The sequence below is a fragment of the Mesitornis unicolor genome, unplaced genomic scaffold (genome assembly GCF_000695765.1).
Source record: "Mesitornis unicolor isolate BGI_N332 unplaced genomic scaffold, ASM69576v1 scaffold4248, whole genome shotgun sequence".
NCBI classification, from domain to species: Eukaryota; Metazoa; Chordata; class Aves; order Mesitornithiformes; family Mesitornithidae; genus Mesitornis; species Mesitornis unicolor.
In genome coordinates this window covers 68,715-93,641 of record NW_010201003.1, presented here as the reverse complement: position 1 = coordinate 93,641, position 24,927 = coordinate 68,715, and the positions used below count along the sequence as shown (strand labels likewise).

Here is a 24,927-nt window from a genome sequence, read left to right as displayed (position 1 = left end):
CCCTGAAACTAGGACACTTGCAGAATAGTTTCATAAACAGTAAGGTATTGTCACCTCTTTCTGTCTCTTTCCAGTAGATGTCAAAACTGGCAAAAATCTGTTTCTGTTTGGGGCTGGAGAGAAAACTGGTATTTGACGACCCTGTCTGTTTGTTTTCCTAATGACTGTACATCTACTGATTTAGCAGGTTGTCAGGCGGGCATTTGTAACCTGTTCCATGCGGTGACCAATAATTAGAGCAAAACAACACATGGAATGGCCAAGTGAAAATTAGCAGCTGTCAAGCTGACTTGCGTTTGGAAGGAATGTGACCTGAAGCAACTGGCCACATACCTATATATCCCCAGGGAAAAACAAACTTGCAGTTGTCATAAGTGGCTGTTAGAGAAAATACACAAGAATCTGTTATACAGTAGGTGGTGAAGCACTCTCCTCTTTGCTAGAAAGGAAGTAGATGAAACTGCTGTTATTTGAGCAAGCAATGCTTATTCAGCACCTTCTAAGTTGAAATTACCAAAATGTATTGAATATGCTAGACAAAAAAAGTGTGATTCATTTTTATATAATTTCCAAAATATTGATGCTTAAAGACTACATCAATTGTAAGAAAATTTTCAATGACTAGCCACTGCAGAATGAAAGATGCCTATTCATGTAGAGATTGAAGATTTTTGGTAAATGGCACTGCTATTAAGAAAAGTGATGGGTGGTTTTACGGTCTGCAGGAATATGAAAATGGAAGATTCCCAAACAGGAGAGCTACACAGTGATGACAAGACCGAAAAACAGTCAGAGGAGAAAGAAGCAGCAGAGACTAGCAGTGGAGTCACTGGAGTCCTGTCCCATGCCTCTTCACAGAACCACAGAATCTCAGGAGTTGGAAGGCACCTTGAAAGCTCATCCAGTCCAACCCCCCTGCCAGAGCAGGATCACCCAGACCAGGTCACACAGAAACATGTCCAGGCGGGTTTTGAATGTCTCCAGAGAAGGAGACTCCATATATATATAAAACATATGTATATATCTATATGTATGGACACACAAACAAATCCCATTGATTCTCATGCATACTGATTTCCTTTATTTCCCACATTCCCTAACTCCACTGCGATCCACCTCTTCATAGGTTGCCTTCTCCTTCTCCTTCTCCTTATTTCACAGGCAAGAGAGTATGAACACGGTGGAATAGTGCTGCTGCCTGTTCTGGTGCCCAGTTTTTTAATTTTTTAGGGCAAGTTTGCTGCAGAGGAAGTGCTTCTCAACCCAGAGCTGTGGCATCATGCCATGGTGGCTGCTCTGCAGTCCATATGGAACAGCAATGAGCAAGGTTTCAGGTAGAAGGCATCTTCTGCAATTGTAGTCACCAAGCTCCAACAGACAAAGGAAAGCTACAGATTTCAGAAATCTATGTTTGTACCAAATAGGGGCAGGTTTTTGCAAAAACAGCAAAACACATTTTCTTGTGGAAGTAGTTGGTGACCTGTCAAATTTTAAAACCCTATTAACAGTGATTTAAAACAATCAGCCCTTGTAGGGGCATTCAGAACAAACACACAGAAAACAGACGATGTAGGGACATCTTAGCCACTTGGCTTATAAATGGAGGAACTGCTAAATGGCTCTTGCTGCCCTAAACCGGTAGAATAATCAAAGACTCATTCAACCAGTGCCTTGCTGCAAATTAACTTATTTAGATGTTTTACATGTATTTTTGAAAGCCTTCCCAGCAGAATCCCCCAGAATGCTGCATCCTGCCTTAAAAGAAAATTCCAGATAATACCATGTTTAAGAGAAAGGCGAGCAAACTTTCTACTCCACTCAATTAGAAAAAATAAAAACCCACAACAACAACAACAACAAAACGCAAACCAACTCCCTACCATGAAGTAACAGCAATGGGGAGAAAAGTGTAGCCTTCTAAGAATATGACTTAAAGTGAGAGAAAACAGCAAATTTGATCACTGAAAAAAATAAAGGACTGATCTAAAACATGTGTGGGTAGAGAATATATAGTCAAAACCTAACATTAACAACTGAGGAAAAAAATAAATAAAATAAAATAAAAATAAAATAATCCCAAAAAACCTCAGAATAATTCAAATTTAGCTGTGTGCTAAAGAGCAAAGATCAAGGTAAAAAACTACATTTATATTAAAAATGTCAAAAGTAGAGTTAATGGGAGCTAGTTAAAGTGGGCACAAAAAGAAATGTTAAAAAAACCCTCCAAAACAAACCACAAAAGGTCAGACAATGTGTGACAAGAAAGATCTCTTTTGCATTCTAAGTGTATAGGCAACATAAAAGCTGGGTTTGGCTTATGATCATTAATTAGTGTTATACAAGTATGAAAAAATCTGCAGATTAATGAAACCTGAAGAGATTAAACTGGACTTCTTGTTGGTGTAACTCCACATAGGGAGTAAAAGAACAGAAGCATAAGCAAATAAAAGACATTCAGAGGACTGAGTCACAGAGGCTCTGATTCTCTTCTTGCCCCATTTTTTCTTTGCTGAGGTCACTTCACAGCTCTCCGAGAGATTAATCGGGATTTCCACAACAAATCAAGGACGTAGCTGAATGCTGAATGAGTGTAAAATGCAGACAGCGCTAACAATGAAAGAGAACAAAAAGCATCTGTGGAAAACAAACTGAACATAAGTTTGGAGGGTACCGTGTCTGGGGAAAAACAAGTTAATACCAAATTCTGTGCTGTATGTGGAGGGACATTTTTACTGAAATGAGGAAATAATATTTTCTGTACTTCTGGGTTTTTAGGAAGGCTGCACTAGGAACTGGACAATCTGTCCCAGAGACCTCATCAGAGTGTATGTATGGACAATCTGAGACTTCTGCAAAGAGAAATGCCTCTTGTGCTTGAGGGACAGACTTCTCTGGATGAATGAAAGAGGTAAATGTGCATAGTGGGGCTGAGAGCTGACTAGAGTACAATAAAAAGCTACTTCTATTTGCAGAATAAGCAGTAAGGAAAATGGAAATATTTAAGGTTACAGAAAGACTATTTTGGTAAAAGTAGCATCCAGACAGACCATGAGAGAACCACTCTTGCTTTGAGATATATTGGATTTTGAGCAGTGAGAAAACAAAGTGGCAGAGCCTGGACCTTAGGTATTTCAGATGATAACTGTGAATCAGCTGAGCACCGCTGATCAGGCAGCTGACTTGGGCTCCCATCAGATCACTGTCAGGATGTGGACACCAGCTTCCCATGGAAGACTACCCAAGTTCAGAGTCCTTCATCTGTCTCATCCCTTTTTTTAAGGAAGACTACCTTTATTTTCTGTTGCAGAGGTAAGGAAATATTTTGTTACCTTATGTGAATATCCATGATGATAAATTATTACTGAAAATCCTAGGTAAAATTTGTAATTTCTTTAAATGCTTGCTTTTGAAAGGCTCTTTCTAGCTATTACTGCTTTAAATCTGAGACAGTAACAAAAGGCTTAATAAGATTTACATACAAAGCACAGTGAACACAAAATTTTGTCTGTGTACTGAGTTCCAGATGACAGTATTTCATGTCTTTATAGTTTCTTGAAATCCAAAGAAAAAAGTCAGGGTGCTTTACAAGGTATTACGTACACATGCCCAGAAATGCAATTACTGGGTAGCAGTGGGTGGGTAGCGGCTGCTTGGCACATCAAGTGGGTTTGCGTATGTACTGGGAAGGGATGACTGAGGGAGCTGTAATAAGTAGAGCAGGTTTGAGAATACAGGTTAAGGTATGGCAAATGTAAATATGCAGCCTTCTCACTGCACTGGCAGACAGTCTAAGGGCAAAATCCCATGTAAGTATAAAGCAAATATTAAGGGCAAAGTGCAGTTCTGATATATAGTATAGGTTCACCATCCATGGCATTGCTGAGGTCTAATACCTTGTACATCTTTACAAAGAATGTCTGTAGTCCATGATTATAAATACCAACAACTCCACGAGCAATTAGATTATGTACGGGAAGATTCAGGGCTTGAAACAACTTTCTACCTGAAGGGAACAGTTGTCTGCCTCTCACATCTTGTGACAGTTTTTCCAGACCTTTTTTCATTGATCACCGTGACTGTGTCAGTACTGAGCTTGTGGAAGTGAACACCATGTGCCCGCGACACTTGTCTGCGTTTGGAAACTTCCGTCCTGATGTTTCCACAGCTCAGCTGATATCCACCTTGCCACTCCAGCCTGCAAGGACTCTTCCTGCTAAGCAGCCTGCCTACAGCACATGCAAGAACACATTTTCCTCCAACGTGCAAATTCAATTTTGAATCGCTGGAGATTGATACTGCTGTCCAACGTTATAAACTCTAATTGTGTGGGAGAACAAATTTGTTTTTCTGACCACTCATCTTTGACAGACTCATTATTTTGTCATGAAGCAATTGAAATGATATTTTTGGCAGTTACATAAGGCGCAGGAAGCACTCCGGCGCGTTGAACGAGCGGCACTGTTGTAGTGGGAGCAGGAGCCACGGGTGTGCTGCATTCCTCACAGCCTCTATTTACATACAGACAGCTGACACTAAAATGCTGTAAATATCACTAAGGTAATCGCTAATAGCACGCTGATGCTCTTGCATGTGAGTGCTACCCAACAGACTGGGGGTCACATGAGGGAATCATTTATGTTGAAGAGATCATTCAAGAGAAAGAAAGACAAGAGAAGTTCTCTGATACATTTTTAACGACTAGCCATATGTTCCTCACTTAGATACATCTTTGGATCATTCTAGGTCATCCCCAGAGTTTAGAAAATCAACTTAAAACCAACTTGTAAGCCCTGTGCACAGACGCTTCATTTTTACACACCACGAGTCAGCTCTCTGCTCCCAGGTAAGCAAAGTCTGCACTTGCAGAGGAGTTGGCGTGTTTGCTCTTCACATTACTGCCCACACAGCGTGGTGCGCACACAACGTAAAATACCATCCAGCACAGTTTTAATTAGGCATTTTAAAACACTGTTAGCAATGTTAGGAGCCTTAGTAAGCTCCCCAGTGCTAGCAACTACTTCCAGCACCTTGTTACAGTTATCCTAAAGGACTTCTCCGTGTTCAGCGTGACATCAAATGTGTTAAGGCTGCCATCTACATTACGCCCCTCAAGCTTACTAACAACCTGGAGGCAGCTTCACCAGTGAAATCTAGTTTTCTAATATAACGTAGACAAAGATGAAAATTCCACATTGCAAATACATTTTAAGTGATACCTCAGCCATGAAGGAAGAATGGAAGTAGGTTGAGAAAGTGAAAGTTAAAATATAAGCACCTTTAAAGTATACCATGAAATCTGTGGGATAAAAACAGCTTTGAATCATTAACTTTTCAGATTTTACATATTTTTTTTATTACACTTAATAAAACTTTTTTTTTATGACACTTAATGAGACAAATTCATCATAACTTCAGAAACTGTCTGTACAGGTAAGTGACAAAACTCTTATACCATTGAGAGTACAAGGTAAACATCATGAAAATACTTAGATAAGGCTGTTTTCCCTATACATCTCTCCGACAAGTAGAACATCTTTTCATAGAGACTCACAGTCTCAGAAACCTCACGTATTCTGAATATTATTATTCATTATATCACAGGATTTTCCATGTCATGTCAAAAAAAACAAAGTATGCTGGTCCTCATCCTGATTTCCAAAGCTTAATAGAGGTCTACACAGTTTTACTATTGAAGCAGATTTTGTGGGGATCAAAACAAGTATAAAGGACACTACTATGAAGAAATAAAATGAGAGCTGACCAATTTATCTCTGTGAGGATGAAAGAGACAGTGAGAACACACACATAAAAGAGGTAACAAGATAATTACTGCAATCTCGGCTACCAGTGCTCACTGCAGGGACTACCCATCTGAAGTTCCGAGCTAAAGAGTCAAAAAACCTTAGGACAGTTGGCTATCAGAAAATGGCATGGGTTGCTGGCTGCAAGTAGGTCTGCTGAACAAATGGGCCAGCTCACATGAAGCAGAAAAGTAAATTCTGTTTTGTATTCAGCATTTTCTGAGCTATATGAATATCTCAGGCCCACACTGCTGTATGGAATCGAAGCCCAAAAAAGGCACTACTTCTTCGTCTGGAAGATATGAATAAGACACCTGTGGTCTGCTGGTAGAATGTAGCCACTGTAGTGAGATTAATGAAATGTGACTCCTTTCTTTCAGTTGTTTATTTCTGGAAATGCATTTGGTCACCAGTCTTTTTCCCTGTCCGTTTCCTGGAATTTATCTACTACATCATAATCTGCCACAGAAAAAAACCCAACAGAGATTCCTTTGTGGAATGGGGCTACATCAATCACAAAGGATAAAAAAATTCAATAACAACAAATATAACTTTGTATAGGTAGATATATTATTCTTTCATTTGCAAAGCAAGGACTAATGTTGGATCAGGTATTTAAGCTTCTTAAATCTGTAAGTAGCTTTGTGGCTAGAAAAGAAGTTTAACCTGCAGTCAGTAATCCTGCTGCACCTTAGTACCTTAGGATCCAGAGATTTACAGAAGCCTCTTCAACTTTATTCTTTACTGTTTAGTTTTAGCTGCTAAATTTGGGAGGAAATTGAATTAGATTCCCACAGGCAGTATGGAAAATTGGGGAAAATAGCTTCTTATACTCCCTTGACTGAATAAAATATATCTAGTGGGGAACAGCAAAACCCAGGCACAGAGAGCATGTTTGCTTTGCGTTCTCAGTGGTTTACTTCCAAGCAGCTTGGAGAGCTTGAAATTAAAAAAGAAAACAAAGTCCAAAAGAGCAGTATAATTCCCTTTCTCACAGGAGTAAGGCCTTTCCAAGACTCGCAGAAAGCATGCAGGGCAGGGAATTGCCCAGTGTTTGCACTAAGCCTGCCCAACAACAAGAGTATACAAGTGCTAAATTCAAATATTAACATGTTTATAAGATTTATTGTGTTCACACGCTAGTAATCATTTCTACAAATTCTGATTATTTAAATGGGAATTACTGTCAGGTTAAAATGCTGGTCAATATGAACAAGAACTACAGGATCACTGCTGAGTGATTTATACCTCAACCTGTATTTGATTAGTACATTGTCCAACAGATGCATACCGTCTTCCTTTAGAAGCCAAACTTAGTGGGGCAGGTCCTGTCAGCTTTGCTGCTTCTTTCCCCCTGCCCCTTTCAGACAGAGGTCCACAAGCAACCTCACCTTGCCAAATAAAATGTAAATTTTCTGGAATGCAGTAGTTTACCAGATGACATCCTTCCAGAGACAACTGAAAATGTTTACAGGCTAGATCAGCAACACTCACAACTCAAACATAGAAAGGAGGAGGCAGTAACCTCCTAAACCTCTTACAAAAACATCTCAGTATTTAAGCATTTGAAACTCTTCTGATTTCTTGGTTAGATAAAAAAATGTTATAGACATATAGACTCTTAGGTCCAAAGACTAAAAATAATCCAATGATGCCTATGCCTAGTAGAACAGAACAGCTAATTCTGAGTCTGAGTTATTTCAGTTCACCACATTAAAAAAAAGCAGTCCTTAATATGAAATACTTAGACACACCTAGCCAAGTGGCATGGCCACATGTTTTTTCTAATTTTCATTTCACAGTCTTTAAGTGTTAAAGCTTAAATAAATCTGTCTGAAAATATAGCTGCTGTAGAGAACCAACTTCCATCCCCTTCCCAAATACTCATTTTTGCATTTTCTTCAGAGATATTAGTTTTCATGGAAATGTGTCAATAAAGAGAGTGGATATAAAATCTGCTAGAGTTTGCCAGCAGTATGTGCCACAAATAATTTCACTGTGAACGCAGTTTGCCAGATTCTTAGCTGATGTAAATCCATCTGGCTCCACTAGAAACAATGAAATTATGTTAGTTCACGCTGTCTGAAATGTGGCCTAATTTGTTTCCAGCTTTCATTCATATTATGCTAGGCTTGGTGGCTGCATTTTTAGATAATAGCAGACAATCTTTGTATCATTTTGAATGGCAGGCTCAAGATCTTGAACAAGCATAGGATGGAAATTGAGAGTCAGTGGAGGATAAGGAGCCCAGGTGTGCTGTGCTTTGAGGGACATGACTGCTGTGAAGGTAAGATGCAGGTATTTTACCTTGTTTCCATGCATCTATTCTGCTCTAATCTTTAACCTCAGAAATAGGAAGCTTTTCTTAACTATGTGAAGGATGCTGAATGGGGACCACGGCAGTCATGTCTTTCCCAGATAGGAAGCAAAATCTCTTGCTAAGATGAAGATCAATAATGACAGTTTCTTCCAGTTCTACCAACTGACCATTTAACAATAGTGACTGTTTTGGTAGGTTCCCAGACTACCACTGAAGAATGGGAAAAAAAAGCAGGGGATGTAAACTTAAGTACATCAGTATTACAAAAAGTTTTTCTTTTTCCTTCTCTCCCACCTAAAAACTTTTGCCTTTCTCACTGGAATCCCTTTGGTCTCACCTACTAAGTTGCTGCATTTCACACTGCAATCAGTCTTGATATATAGATGGGATGGGGTGGCAGAGTGGGAAGCACATCTGTTGCAGAGGTACTACACAGCTTAGGTGTCCTGAGTTGTCACGGTGTATCACATGTGTTTTAATTAGTTTGTTCTAAATATCAAGAAAAACTAGGAGAGGGCAAAAAACTGAATATCCTCAGCTGCCCACACTGTTGCACATCAGAGAGAGAAGGGATAGCTCTTCAAGAATGCAACTCACCCTCCACCAGCTGGAATAATGCAATTTGCTTGGCAGCACCCTGTCATTATCTGTCTGATGGTGCAAAAAAAGTAAAGGAACGTGCTGGCTGAGATGTGACTACTGCTTATTGCCATCCGGATGTTAAGGGAGCAAAGTTTTTGTTATTTTAATTTTTTTTTGCTGCTGTCCAATGTCCTGCTTAGTCAGCCTTAGTTTGCCATCTAGCCCTTGGGCAGTAAGTCATTATCAACAAGTCAACACACAGCAACAGATACCCTGGACGCATCTATGTTAGCTGCTATAATACCACCAGGCAGAATTTAACCACTATATCACAGCAGCTGTAAGACTCTGTATTACAACATGCTAAGTGGTTAAGAATGTGACACGCAAACCTCAGATGAAAGGTGTAGCAAAATATCACTGCAAAGATTTACGGCTTACAAATTTAAAAATGAAAGTTAAAACGTCTTTAAGACTTGCTGTTTCTTCTCTTTTCTCCTGATACAAATCTGAACATTAGATGTGAAATTCCTGGTACTGCGTTAATGTGCATCACCACTTTTAAGTTTATTGAGAGACCAATTTTTCTGGGTTTAATTTAATTAATAGCAGTCTTACATCTGCTCAGCAGCAGTCCCAAGAAAGCTGCTCTCAGATGCTGGTGATTACACCAAACGTCCCGTCTTTATTTGTACGTAGTATTTCACAGTATCAGCTGCCAGCTGGTACCCTGAATTCTTTTTCCCAGCACAACACTGAAAAGGAACAATTTGTTGTGTGGGAGGTCTAAAATTGTGGTCATTAAATTACCATCCAAGTGGACATGCTTACAATACCATTCAAAAATGTTACTTAACTCTCTGCAATGGAAAAAAAATATTCTTGCATGCAGTGACACACTAAGCTAGCTGTTATAAATTTGTGTCCATGATTAATCTTGGACAGACCTGGCCCAAGCAGATATATCTTTAAGCTTAGAGAATGACTTAGGGTGTAGCACCTATTGTGTCACAGTAGGGAATAAAGTATTTTCATGAGCCATTGTCAGGGGAGCAGCATTTCTGCTACATGAGAAACAAGCAAGGTTAATTTCATACTGATTTCCATAACTTTTTGAGGACTATAACAGAGAAAGCAGCATAAAAATATCTGTGGTGTGCGCAGAATTGACACCAGGGAAACCACCTCTGTGAAGCAGTGCATCTGCTGCTCTTTTCAAAAGATTTTAAAGCATTTTTGCTAAAGAGACCTCCTATGGACTCATTTAAAGGCTCAGATGTGCCCCTAGTAGTTAGTGTTGCAGGGATGGTATATAGGGAAGAGCAGGATATGGGCTGTAACAGGTTGCCTCTGAGGGAGAGAAAATACACCTTGTGCTACTCTGAGCAATACTCCTGGGACGAGCAGCCAATGTAAGCCCGATCTCAGCGCAGTGGCATGCTGCTGTCCTGGCTGGGTGTCCCTCTGCACCCAGTAAGGACTGGCCCCCATGCAGCTGCAGCAGCCGTCAGGATGGGATCCTTGCATAGAGACACAGAGGAGGTGCAGAACAGCCCACTCCTCATACGTCGACTCTTGGACACCAGTTTTCACTTGAAAAAGCAAGATCTCTCTGCTAGCTTTAATGCAACGAATATTTTGGTCCTGGTCCTACTGCAGTCAGTAACAGCAAAGGCCTTTCTCTTGGTGCTGGTACCAAGATTTAGTGAGGAACCTTCTCCTCTGCTCATCCTCTGATAGGCATCTGCTGTGACGAGCTCTGCTTTTAAGCCCTCTTGTTATGTCCACAGGTGAGAAGATTTTACACACCAAACAGAGGCCCGAGGAGATTTCCAAGTCCCTTCCAAACAAACACAGAGGCCAGGGAAAGACCCATGTTCGACCCATGACTCAGAGAAAAACAAATGCAAAGCAGAATTGTTTACCAAGGCTGTCAGCATGGCTGGTTCAACCCAGCTCATGATGGCTGCTACAAAGCGCCCAGCTGGGCAGGCTCTTGCAGCAACTGGAGCCATGCAGGATGTGCCAGGGAACTGGAGTTGGAGCAAGGTGTAGGAGACAGCAGGAAAGCTTTGAGCAGATGATCAGGAGACCCCACTTACTTGTCTTTGAAAACTGCCAGAAAGAAGTCAGATTTTTCTCCAAAGAGAAAAGGAATATCAAACATATCCTTGGGTTTTTTTGATACTTATTTTGGCCACCTTTTGCTCCAGGTGTACCACCAATACACACAAACAGCAATTAATCATACATAAAGAACAAAGGCCGAGTTCTCATTCCAGTTAAGTTCTGTTAATAAATATAGGTACATAGAGTAATCCCGGAAAAGTCCACGACTTAAGTGCTTTAAAAAGACATGTACTTCAAAATCAGATTTCCTTTCTTTTATCTGTCTTGTTCTATAGGAGATGTGTGTGGGAAAGGTAAAGAACTGTTGATAAAAGCACACTTTAATTTTCAATATCACCATTAGACGTCTAGGCACTGACTGGACATTCAGGAAAACCACCGAGATAAGTGAGAGCATAGCAGAAATGTAATTCAGATTGTTCTCTCATGAGAATCCTGAGAATCCAGACATTAAAACTTCTGGCATATGATTTAGTGGCCTGTCCTCTTGGTACATATTTTTAAATGATAAATATGTAAAATATTTTTGAATTGTGAATACACAGCCTAGCCCCAAACTAACACTTGATTCTGAGAACTAGCTTAATATTCTTCTTTTCAGGCTTATACCTTGCTCCTCATCTGCAGAAAAGCCCAAGAATCATTGCTGCAACCACTCTGAAGGGCACCTTTTTACACAGGTAAACTGTGTCCTACTGTTCCCCCCCCCAGCGTTTTGCTGTCCTGCTGGTTATCGTTGATATTACTTCTAGGTGTTACCTGGGTTTAAGGACTTTTAAATCACCATCACCTCTCTCCCTCTGCAGCACTGCCACCGTTACCAGAATGAAGAGAGAGGCACTGAGCGGGCTGCTGCATGCACCAGCACCGGTGTCACCTCTTGATGCTTCTCAGAAAGGCTAAGGAGAAGAACGCACTTACTACGAGGGCAGGTTAATTGAGCTCTCTTAGAAAAATCCTGTTGTTGAACTTGAACTTTGGGGTAATTATAAGGCATGAGACAGCTATATTCTTTTCTGGAGTGTGTTCCGATGTATTCATGAATAAACTATCAAAGTGGAAGGTACATAATAAACTGTTTAGGGCAAACAAAGCTGATCAAGTATTTTGAGAGTGGTTTTGTTCTGGTGTTTTCTTGCATTTCATTAGGGTCGATTTTCAAAATGTTTGGGCTGCATGACACCATCTAAAATAACTGGGTGTTGGTGTCTTATTACCAAAACACACACTCCAAATCCACTTTAAAATATATAGATCTATTTTCAGTTTCTGTTTTTTCCTTTTTAGTTTTTCATCTTGATTGGAGGTTATAATTTGAAAGAGAAAAGTGAGAAAACTGAACAGAAGATTCCTCATTTTTTATCACACTAGCCTCAATTTTTTAACTTTTAAATTCCATACGGTATAAGCTTCTTGTCACAGAATAATTCCCTCTGGAATTATTATGATAGGAATTATTTGCCAGTAGAGCCATGCAAATAATTGATTTTTCAGTTCACTGACTGAACTGAAGAAAAAACTGGGGAGAAAAAAATCATTTGTGTCAAATGAGATGTATAGTTTTATTTTTCAGGTTTTAAACCCCTTTAAGAAATTATTATTGACAACTTTTTGAACTACAACATTTCCAAAAGAAAAATGGTGCCTTTTTTGAGTTTTCAAAAAGTCAGCCAGAAGTATTTATTAAGGTTCAATTCTGAAGATACTTTTAGCCATCCTTGTCAGAAGTTTCTTCTGTGAATCATTTATACTTCAAAAATACTAATCCTTTCTCCTGCTGAAGAAAACTAACTAAAAAGTGAATGGCTTCTGTCTGAGCATAATCTTTGAAGTATGCCAAAAGCATCCTATAGCTAACTTAGATACTGAAATAGAGCTATTGGGTTATCTTATCTCTAGCCTTGTTGGTGTAACAACACAGCACCATGAAATTATTTGCTGGGACTGATTTTAAATGCTTCAGAAAATGAAGTTCTAACTGTATATTTTCTTTTTTAATTTGGAAAAACAATTATTCTTTCACCTATTGTGTTTCAGTAGCTGACTTCACATAGAAAAAACTTGGTTACTGTAAAAAAAATACCATGTGATTACTGTTCAACTATAGACACTACTTACTGTTATCTTTTTAATACCTGTCCTAGCCCCAAACTCATGTGACATGGGACAAGAGACTTTGTGCATGTCTGTCTTTGTGAAGTGGGGTTGATGATACTGCTTTGATATTATTCCATAGGTTTAAGTGACAAAGGACCAGTAGTTTCAAAGCAAATTAAGATTCTGACCTAATGTCAGACCAGAGTAAAACAGTGGTGGCTTTTGACCTTCAAGTGCACTGAAACATTTATTATTCATTTTTGTTTTAACAAATACTGGGTAAATATTCAGGCAGAGGCTAGGCCTGAACTGCACTGTCCACTGAGGGCTTGGGAACATGTTTTTGTTGTCTGTGAAAAGAGACATGCTGGGAGGTCAGATTTGATCCAGTGGCAATAATATTTCATGTACCAGAAGAACTAAATGACTTCATTTATATTTTAAATGTTTCAAATCAATACTTCCCTTCATATTCTGTGCCCCTCGCAAGGAAACTCTTATAACTGAATATATAAGGAATAGATTGCAAGTTATGAATAATGTAAGGCTGTTATAGGGGAAAGGAAATTCTGAAATACTGCTGACAAAAACAATCTGTATATGTCTATACTGAAGAACAAACCTTTGTAATTTCATCTTCCATAATATCACTTTTAAAATCCTAGGCAAATTTTTCTGGTTTTCCCTGAAATGTCGAACAGGCTTCCTCAGCCTCAAACTCCAATGGAAAATTCTGTTCTCAAGGAATGTTTGAGCTAATCTGGAAGTAAAATTTATGCATGTATATATGTGTATATATATGTATATAAAATAAACATAATACATGGCTCTTTGAGCAGCACTAGAAAATTAATAGATGCAGGTAAAGAAAGAACCTCGATTTAAGGAAAAAAAAGAAGTAGCCATTAATCCGGGGATGTTTATCAGCAGACACTTTTCAAGCAGCAGTGTACTACTATAAGGAACAGATCTAGCAAGATTGGACGGGATCCTTTTTGAGGCATGGACAGTCTGAGGGTGAAGAACAGCTTCCTTGCGTTAAAGCATTCTTCAGGGCATGGACTTAAGGAGACTGCTGTGCAAAATGAATTGGTTTCTATTTGCACACTGACAGAGGGTTGCCATCCATTGAAAAGAAGATGAGAGATCTGTCCTGAAGACCTGATGAGTGGGAGGAGACAAGGTACCCTGATAGGATCTTAACAAGAGCTCTTGCATGACACAGAGCTATATCCTTAATGAACTTGGACATGATTATCAGAAACCTCATGAATTATGCAAATAATTTTAACCTCTCCCCCCCCCAAAAAAAAAAAAAGAAAAACAAAAAGAAAAGGATACAGCTGCTTTATTAGGAAATATTTCCATAAGTAATGCTTCTGGGGATGAAGGAGTTAGTGTTTGTGTCTGAGATGTTTCAGTGCTGTGTTCTTTCTCTCACACACTGAGAGAGTTGCAGAGGAGGAGGAAGGAGACTAGGATGTAGGGTGGTGCCCCAACCAGTCATGACCTTCTGTCCCCACCATTACTGCATTGTCTTTCCTCATCTATTCTTATGCCCACTCAACATCTCCTCTTGTTGATCTACACAAGCCAGGAGGGGAGCATTACACAGGACTCAGAACTGCCCCTAGATCTTGCTAAAGCTGTTTTCTGCTTTCACACTGGACAGTAAACCTCAGAAGAGGAAAAGGGCAGAATTTGGTGGAATTTCTGCTATACACAGATTTATGATGACACACAGCAAACTGACTGAACCAAATGCCTTGGTGGCCATATAATCACATCACAATGGGAACAAACTTCTGGCACCTGTCCAAGCTTCTTACAGCAGAAGTTGTACGTAGCTTTCAGAATACAACATTTTTATTTCTTTTTTTTTCTGTGCAAATCACTCCTGCGGTTTATCTCAGTTTTACCCCTTCATGATAATCTCTGGCTTTTCAGATGCTGACCTACCTCTGAAGATAAAGAACTTGAAAAAATAAGGAAAAAAAAGTCTTAGTCTGCACCAGACTTCTGTTGAGATGCACGCACTGCAGACTGCGAACTCCGCTGACACCCATGGTAAAGCAGCCGCCCCCCTCTCAGTGTTATTGGCACCCACTCCTGCGGCTGCGCGGCAGGACAAGTGCCCTGGGCTGCTGTCTACAAGTCTCTTAGGATGAAGTCTCACCTACGCCTCACAGCAATCCTTTCCCTTTCCTGTTTGCTGAATGTAGTTATAGCAGCTGAATTTTCAAACCTGGTTTCTTTTAAAATGTGCTAAGCTTATGAGGATATAAAAAACTACGCCTTTTATGTGTTACGAATTAAGGGGAAGCTCCTATATACAGGGCATTGAGACTCGTCTTTATGATCTATTAATTTTCTTTGCATTGCAGCAATATTCGTATAACACTCCAAAAGGCCTCTTTCCTGTTACAGCATATACTCAGCTCATTTTAAATTGCAGAACCTTTTCTCTGGAAGTGAGTCCTTTTTTTGGTGGGCCTAATAAGTGCAAGAGATATTTCAAAATTCCTAGTATACTAAAACACAGTCAAGATTTACAAAAATCCCCATTTTTTTTTCCAAGAGCCAGCACTAAGCCTCCTTTAGATGGTTTAAGAGCCAATTGCCTCTAAAACAGTAACACGAGGCTCTTTGTATGAAGCCTTTAGACAGAGCATATGTATCTCCACTCCACAATTCAGTCAGGCTGAATGTCAGCCACAGACTAATTGTGCATTTGTTAGTCAAAATCTGGATACGACTGCACAGTGAGGAAACCAATGAACTGTCTTAAAAGTATATACTTCACCTGCTTTTGGAATCAAGACACATAACCCTTTGTCATTCCAGTGGTATCGCTCTTCTGTATCTCTCCTATTTAAAGCATGTATATTTTATGAAGCATTGACAGACAGACAAGCAAACATATCGACCACAAAATCCAAGGTCTGCATTAGTCTCCAAAAGTAGCCACTGGAATGAAGAGAGATTTCAGAATCTGATCTCTCAATCTAGTGACTCTGTATCTGTAAAAAGCCCCCAATAGTCCAGATGTATATTTTAGGACACCAAGTCTAAAACATGAGATACTTGTTCATGTCAGAACAGAGGGTGTTGCTGTCATCCACCTGAAAGGATGAATCTCGGAAACAATCACTGTGTTGAGGGTTACTTCTGCAGTGACGATCTGATCTACCTGATGAGAAGGTAAAATGATGCAAACTGGTATGGGTGTGTAAGGACTCCGCACTGTAGAAACTTTCTTTTGAGATACGTACTGTAGAGGAGAAATTAAATGTTACTTTACTTTTCCCTATTACTTTCATCCAACTGCTCCTCTGCTCTCCATTCACCATTCAGGAAAAAAAAAAGGAAAAGGGGGAAGAAACCCTTTTTATTTTCCCAGATCTAGCTTGTGGATTGGGTTAAACATTTTCAGTAGCATAATACTAGCAGTTAATGACACTCAGATGGTTTGATCTTTAGCTCATTAGTAACTGTAACACAGCATTCTGGAACCACAGCTTCCCATCTTTTAATTCTTCTCCCGTATTGCAGAGGGGAAGGAGCTGCCCTTGCTGGCAGACTGCAATTCCTATGGGACACAAGTGATTAAAAATGTAACTGGCTCCTTGCTGTTCTGGTGTCCTGCTGGAAGAATTATTTCAGGGGCATTCAAAGGAAGGGAGGCATGGTTCCATAAGCACAGTATCTTTAATGAAGCTTGTTAAATGATAAGCAATTTTCTGCATTGACAAAGAATAATAGGTTTACTTTGTCATTGTAAATTGAGATGTTCTTGCGAAGGTTTCCATTCCTTCTTTGAATCACACGGGCAGTGACTCCCCATGCGATACAACTGAAGGAGTGATGATCGCCAGAAGAAAAGAAAAGACAGTGAGAAATGAGCAGCTGGAGGTATGCGTGGTGTGGGAGGAGGGAAGGAGGATTTCCCAAAGTGGGTCACTGACAAAACAGACACCTTCTCATACTGCAGCTCTGTCCCCTGTCCCAACTGCCATCGCTGCACCCTGTTCCTGCCGGCTCCGCTCCCTCAGTGGTGCAGAAGGTGACAGGACCTGCTGTGCTCTAACTGGGGGGCAGGAATGGGAATTCTTTTAAATGTTTTTTTTCCCAGTCAATTCCTGGTTGTGCTTACATGGCAAAATCAACACCCCTAGCTCTAAGTAAGGGAAGGAGCAGCCCATAGTTCAATAAATACAACGAAAGGTCTAGAGCCAATTAAAATGTGATGAAGCTATAAAAATACAGCCCCCTAAGAAAGCCCAAACCTCTCAAATGACCCTCCCTCTCCCTCCAAGAGTTGGAAAGCACCCGATGGCCAGGACATTTGTGTCACAGTGAACACTACTGGCACACATCAAATACAAAGTAAAGGGTCAGCTACTGGGGGAATGAATTTCATGTTCTTTCTCTTGCACAAAAGGCTACTGGAGGCTCAGGACTCCAGTTCACGTCTGCATGGCTTGGCCTGGCTTTTCTGAACAGGCCTAAACAGAAGCACTACAGAAGCATTACCAAATCAGAGAAGTTTAGAATTACTGTGTTTATGAGGACTTCAGTAAACACCATCTCAAAGTCTAAAGATTCTTAATGCACAGGAGAGTTAAATGAAAAAATGAGTAAAATCAGTTCTACCAAATACAAAAGTCAGAAACAATAAACGGTCCTGCAACCATTCTGTCTCTGGTAACTTGCATTAAAATATATATAAAGTGTTCTGGGAACTGAAGCAATGCTTCAGTTCAATAAAACTAATACAATTAAAGAGAAAGAATCCTGTTTTTCCCCTGCTTGCAATTTCAAATGAGAGCTTCCTAAAACTTGTGGCCATTGCTGGAATCCAATTCAGGATCCCGGCTTATCAAATTCCCAGCTCTGGCACCATGCCTTTGAGGTATTATAAAGTGCTTCTCATCACACCAGCTCTGTCTATAAATGCTCCAGATAACTTTAAAGTGTAGGCACCCCATTTTGAAACAGGCAAGTGTTCACTGTGAATCAAAATGAAGTCACCAAATTCGTGCAGCCTTCAGACAGCACTTCTTTTTTTGCAAGGCAACAAAGGAAAGCGTGTTAGCACAAAGTCTCCCTGTAAAATTTTTTTAAACTTGGATAGCTTTGCAGGACAGCACATCTACACAAAGCTGCAGGTTTCTGAGGCCCTGTAGAGCAAGCATCTTATTCTGTAATTCATCCTGGGGCTGAGAAACCACTGGGCTAATGAGCTCTCCTGCAGCCTCTTCCCCTGCAGGTGCTTCCCTGGAAGCACAATCTTAAATGAGACACCGCCATGCCAGATGTAGCGCCCAAACAAACAGCACCCCTTCCCTCCCAATGTGGCTTAAGAAACCCACGGCAGCACTAACATCTGACTTTGATGAAATCACAAACATCTTTTCCATTCAGACAGTGGGAGCTAAATTAATTCCTCAGCTTCTTTAATGCTGAGAGCCACGTCTTGGGAATTCAGTACGGGAACATATTAATCTCTCTGATAGGCGATAATGCAATACATTACTGATGGGGGAGCAAACACATCAGCACTGTGAGAGTGACCCTGACCAGCAGATGACTGAATGGGTAAGGAGAGAAGGAGCTGCTCTAGCCTGAAGGCACAGCCTCAACTTTGGCAGGCAGTCCTTCACTCTTGTCCCACTACTAATTTTCCAATGCACTGCTTTGTCACTGGGGTATCCAGAAAAGTTCATTACGAAGGTATGTGACAGCCCCTGATAATACATGTCTGTGGCAAAAGAATTGATCCCTCTTTGCAGTGGTGATCTCTGATGCTCATAGGGCATGGTAGGTTATTAGACAGAAGACACCCTTTGATGGTTTCTAGTGTAATATGTTACCAGACAGCGATGTGCCAACTATCTATCTCTTACAAAATAATGTCATCCCTGAAAAAGGGCCTGGCAGCAGGGGTTAGGGGAGGAAGAGAGTTTAATTATATTTGTAGACGAAAAGATGTCCCAAGAAGAGTGGACAGTGTGATTATTTATTGCCTGTTCAAAAGCACTCAGCATAAGCTAAGAAAAAGTTCAGTCTCTGAGATACAGTGGTTCACATTGCTAGTACAGACTCTAGCCTTGAAGTCAAGTTCATGCTGAAGAACAGAATTACCTCTTACAATATGTGGTTTACTTCTGAAAATGAAAAGGGTAAGAGACGAATTAGTACTGCTGGCATTAGTGGAGGCAGCTGGTTTTAGATATTCTGGTATTTCAGGGATGTGAGTTTAGCATCATTATTAGAAGTATAGCTTACTATATTCCTCTGCTAATTTTCCAAGAGTGAGCAGATGGTTACCCTATTACCAGCCATTTGCATTTAACATATTGTAATGATTTATATACCACATGTCACCGAGTAAAGTGAAAACAGTCGATGGCAACTAATTAGTTGAGTGTGAGGACATGTATCTCAATGTATAATCCTTATTGTAATAAAATTTTATCTTTTTGATTGATAATAGGTTTGATGTGCAGCGTAACAGAAATACTGATGGCAGTTAAACATGAACCACCATGTACCCCTGCCATTGGGACAGCATCGCTATCACTAACATTTGTACCAGCGCTACTGTTGCATGCCTGTTTTATGAGTGATGGTTCAGGGAGGAGAGATTATAACAATTCATTGTGCTTCTCTACCAATCTTTCTTAAGTGCATTTCATAAATCTTAATATATCAGATACTGCCTCATCTTACAGGCCAACGTACATCTAGAGAAGGTGGGAGCAGGGATACTGCATGGCAGAGAAAAAAGACACTCTGCATAGCTCCCACAAAGACAGAAGTGGATTTAAGGGTGAAAATGAAAAACATCACAAGGTCTTCCAGGGAGTTTACAAGGAAGAAGCAGACAACTATTGACATTTGCACAAACATCAAAGTCAGAGGATAGACTCGAGGGTTCAAAGAAAGGGCATAACTTCAGAAAGCTGCCCTCCTGCACTGGGATATGGGCGTGTACAATATGTACTGCATTATCCATAGTTTGCCCCAAGACCTGATCAGCCTTAACCCACAGTATGAAACTATGGATTATCAGCCTATTCCCAAAATGTTTCTGTTTGGTTTTAGGCTTATGTTAAAACAGTGGTCATCACCTCAGAAATGTCAAAATAATCATCAACAAAGTACAACCATGTTACTCCTGAGTATGGTGGTATTTCCAGCATAAAAATCATACCAATAATTCCTTTTTCTTAATTGGTACTGCTACTTGCTAGAAGTCTGAATGAACTCTGATGTGAGCAACTGGATGCTGTTCATGGACAAACTTTAAGGCTCCAAGGACTCATTATGCTGCAAAACTTAAAGGTGGTCTCACACAAGAGTGGTAGCACATCAAGGTTTCCAGTTCCTGCTCTCTCCTAATGTCATTAGGATGTCTCTTGCTGTTCAGCATCCTTTCATTTCTGCCACATCCCACAGAGCTAACCAGGGCATGGCCCGCCGTCCTGCAAAGGGCTGCAGCTAACATTATGCTTTCCTGAATGCGTCAGCAGCCAGACTCTCTCTTGGGAATGCCACCTGCAGCGCAAGCCCTTGTCTCCTTCTCCCCGACCATATTGCTGCCTGCTAAATTCACAATAGTGCCATTTCCTTCTGCAGCTCTTTTCGTACTCTCTCATGAACAATGTGATATGCTATGAAAACAGAATTGCAGCAGTATTGAAAGCTTACCCTGTTGTTCAGCCCAATTAACAAGATGTTTCACCTGTGTTTTACTGAAGATCTTTGGTGCTGACTCATTTGCATGACAGCCTGCTGTGATCAAGTAGGAACCACGGTAATACCCTCTGTGCATTAATTCTGCTGAGGCCCATTAAACCCAGAGATGGACCCAAGAGTGAAGGAGAGGAAGGGTTCTCACAGACTCCACGTAATGAGACTATTAGACCTTGACCTTTACTAATTCACTTTCCAGTTTTCTGAATAGGTGTCTCCATGTGACTGTCACTGAACTTAGCAGAACTGTCCTGCTTTACATTAGTCTAATTATATGAAGATGAGAGAGGATGAAAAGACTGAGAGGTGTGGGTTTTTTCTTATTTCTTTTAAACAGAAGCTGCGACAGCCTCCTTACTTCTGTCCTCTCTCCTTCCTTCTGTCCTCTCTTTCTCTCTATCGCTTGTTTTCCCTCACTCCTCCTTTGTGAATGCATTTGAAATTCATTGGTTTAATGTGGGTAACTTCACTGAAATGACTCCTGATTTACAGGATGGCATCTGAAACTAGGATCAGGTCTGGTCTCTTCTTTCAATACTAAACTTCTCATAGTGTACAGAGAGTGGTACACAGCATTTACTATAGCACTGTATTAGAGGCAAATAAAAGGAAAGGCAGCAAAGGTAACTCTCTCAGTTTCAAATATTTCCCTAAATCGCAGTTGAACAATGGCTCATTTATTACAACTAACAAAAAAGATTAACAGTAAGAAAGAAACAACACCTGTGTCATGAGAAAGCATGTGAATATTCTGGGTTTAGCTTCTACCTGCTGTGGAGAATCCAGGAAAGATCAGCTCCCTACGCTTGTGTAATTAGGTACTGGGATGGACAAAACTAATGGCAGGCAATCGTGCCACGCTGGTACCCATGGAAGGGATTGCAATGTTAAATTAAAATAACAAAAGAAAAAAACCCAAACCCTACAAGTTGGTAGTTCCTGTTACTTATGAAATAGTTGAAAAATTTTAAACTTTTAAGATGACAATATTTTGTATTACTCCAGCTTTAACTTCAACCTGAAGGACATCCCTGTGCCAGGAATCATTTGTATATGTGATCTAGGAGATCCTTAAGCTTATTTCAGTGTTTGCATTAAATTGAACTCTTTTGAAATGAAAAGCTTAAAGGAAAGAAAGTTTCTTCAAGATATAGGAATCACTGAATACATTCAGAAAGGCTCTTTGGATAGCGCTTTTTTTGATAGCTTTTCAGCACACAAAGTGATACAGAAAGAAAAATTCTCATTACTTTCATCAGAAGTTTCATCTCTACTTCTTTAATGTTCAATGGCAAAATGAATTATGCTACAGAAAGGCTTGGTGCCTCTCCTCAACCTGATCCTGCATGATACTGAGCTTCCTTGAAAGACAGCTGGGGGAGATCAGTATGGAAATACTTGACATCTTGCAAAACGGGCCAAGAAAAAATGATCAAATGCGCAATGGCGGTAAGCAAAACCTGGCAATCTAAACCCACTGGTTTCAGAAGTGTATAGCAGAATTAGAGACGTAGTCAGCGGTCTGGACTCTAATGCTCTGCTCCCCTTTTAGCCACTACAAGACTTGACTCTGCTCTGAGCTGACGGACATGACTTGTGTCACCAGGATGGAGGATGGGAACCAGCATTATTTGAACGTGGGCAGCAGTAAAGCTCACCCAGGACAACTGTAGTGAGTAAACCACTGGAGACTGTTCATGTGTGAATAAACACAGCAACCATTCACTTATTTCAATTCCTGACGATCCTAGATTTGTTTAAAGAAAATGAAGGATGATTTTCCTTAGTGACACATTACAGGAGGTATATTAAAAAAGCTAATTACACTTGGGACTTAGAGATAAATTGACATGCTCTTAAATACATACATTTCATTTTCTTTCCTCTTCTCTAATGAGTTCATAATTTAATTGGAGAAACTGCTAGATTCCCTCCAAATACGAGCAAAAATCTCAAAGGACAACAAGCTGCTTGTGCAAGTGTTCTCGTAAAACAGAGAATATTCAAGTACGGCAAATAAATACTAGAAACAAAAATGGTATTCAATTGTGTCCTTAAAAGCTTGAAGCCTACATCTCTTCATATTGATGATATGGTTCTGAGATGAACATTAATGAAAACATTTTCTATTAAAAATAAAACTAAAGCACTTGTATGCATTACCACTTCCCTAGGACAAAGTTCTGCTTTTGGGTAAATTACAGAGGGACATTATTACAGTGTTGTCAAGTGTATGCCAGAGTTGGACAGATTTAATCCAATTAATCCATCTGTAGAATGGCTCTGTAGATTAAGCCAGAGGATGAAACCTGGTACCACCCAGCCTTCCCGGTGTGCCTGACTGCTGGAGGCTGCAGCGCAATCTCCGGGCTCAGGAGGGCAGATCAGCTCTTTTGAAGAGGAAAGGGCACTCGCCTACCCCCAAATCCAGCACAGCAATATTAAGTGGGCCAGGGTCACAGCTAGCAGGATGGGCAGGCTGGCTAAAAAGACAACAAAGTCCCAACCCTCTATGTAGCAAATATGCTTTCCTTCAGAGTAATTTGTTCAGATTCTGAGACAGAATTATATTTAGAAGAGATAATGTGAGAGCAAGAAACTGTTAAGACTGAGGACACTTTTCACTTGCGTACTGTGATTTAGAGGTTTCTCTTGCTGCTGGAACTGCTGAGACGGGGTCAGAAAACCCTGGGGCTTAAATACAGAAGCTTCAAGGCGAGAAGGGTATAAAAATAAATTTCAAAGGGCTTAATAACATTGTACAGAGGCTGGATATTCTGATGTCAGAAGGAAAATGGTGGCTCTTAGATCAAAATCTAATCACCCCAAAGCGATAAGATACTTTGTTTTAGCCAGCTAGTCATTCTATCACCCACAGGGGCAATGTTTTTTAACTGGCATCCAGAATTACAGCTAATTTACAGTGTATAAATGTACATGTCACTGACAATACGGCAGTTAAAGCAGAAATACTTTGGAATGAATGCAGTTAAACCTTTAGCAGCCTGATCCAAAATCTGCTAGGAACTTTTTGCTTCACCTCAAAGGAATTATTATCAGCATTGTAGTGAACTCCTACAAAAAAACCCCAAACAAAACAAAATAAAAACCCCAAACAAAACAACAAACCACAAAAACCCCAAACCACAGCTGAGAGCTTACTGCCAGAAGTGTTCTTCACAAGGAATCGAAGACAGGCAGGGCCCACAGACAGTCCAGGCCACCTCTGCAAGCAGCGAAGTGAAAGAAACCTTCCCAGGGTCACCACACAGGACACCCTCTGATTTTCTGCAGCAAGGCCAGACGAAGGGAAAAATGTCTGCTCTTTCTTAGATTCCCATCCCAGAAGACTTTATTTATGCATTAGTCGACCTTTCTAGCCGTTAGGACCATCTTGCTTCAGCAGTTAATTAACACAAGTGCCATAATTTAATACAGTTAATACTACTTGATGCCCTTTAATATACCTTCCATTAGTGATATTATTGTAGTATTACCCTGTAAATTAAAATGAGATCAAGACTAAGAGAGGCTCTCTTTAATTAAGGGACTGGCACACTACATCGTCCATTATTCACTAGGAAAAAAATCACCCTGATTTAGTGAAGCAGACCATCAGTAAGTCAGAATTAGTTCATGTGGATTATTAGGTTTCTTGAATAGTGTGAGCACAATGGGGTTGCTGGAATTGCTAACAGCCACATTTCCTTTTTTTCATCATCTTAATAAATACACAATGGAAGTGGTAAATTGAAGATGAATAAACAGGTGGTAATAGAAGAGGTAAAGCATTCATTGAGAGTACACAGGCTTTCATCTCTAATGCAACGTACATCAGGCTTATTTCACACCAAAATGCAAAGCAATGGCAAAACAAACCCTATATGAAGTGGGCAAATCTCCTATCTGTAATTTGTTGTGAAGTATTAACCACTCCAGCATCTTGTATATTAAAGATGGCAGCTTTAAGATAGATGCTTTTCACTGTCATTGATCCTTAGAATACAGTGCAAAAAAATACACTTTATGTAGCCTTTAGAAATAGGTTATTATGAGCTTTGGTGATTTTAACTATATCTGATGTACAGGTTACTTTTTTCAATAAAAGGACTAGCTTTAGATGTGTCTGCTAGCGTCACTTATCCACCACAGGTCAAGCTCCTTGGTAAAGTGTCTTTGTATCCCGTCCTCATGGAATAGTCTAGTCTAGCTTCACTGAATATATATAAATGCCTAGGT

The 24,927-nt window shown here is 40.1% G+C and overlaps 1 protein-coding gene across 1 annotated transcript in view; it reads right to left on the bottom strand.

Moving 5' to 3' along the window:
- The window catches only part of LOC104544912 (netrin-G1-like), a 126,254-nt gene that overhangs the window by 38,653 nt on the left and 62,674 nt on the right, over positions 1–24,927 (bottom strand). The window lies entirely within an intron of this gene.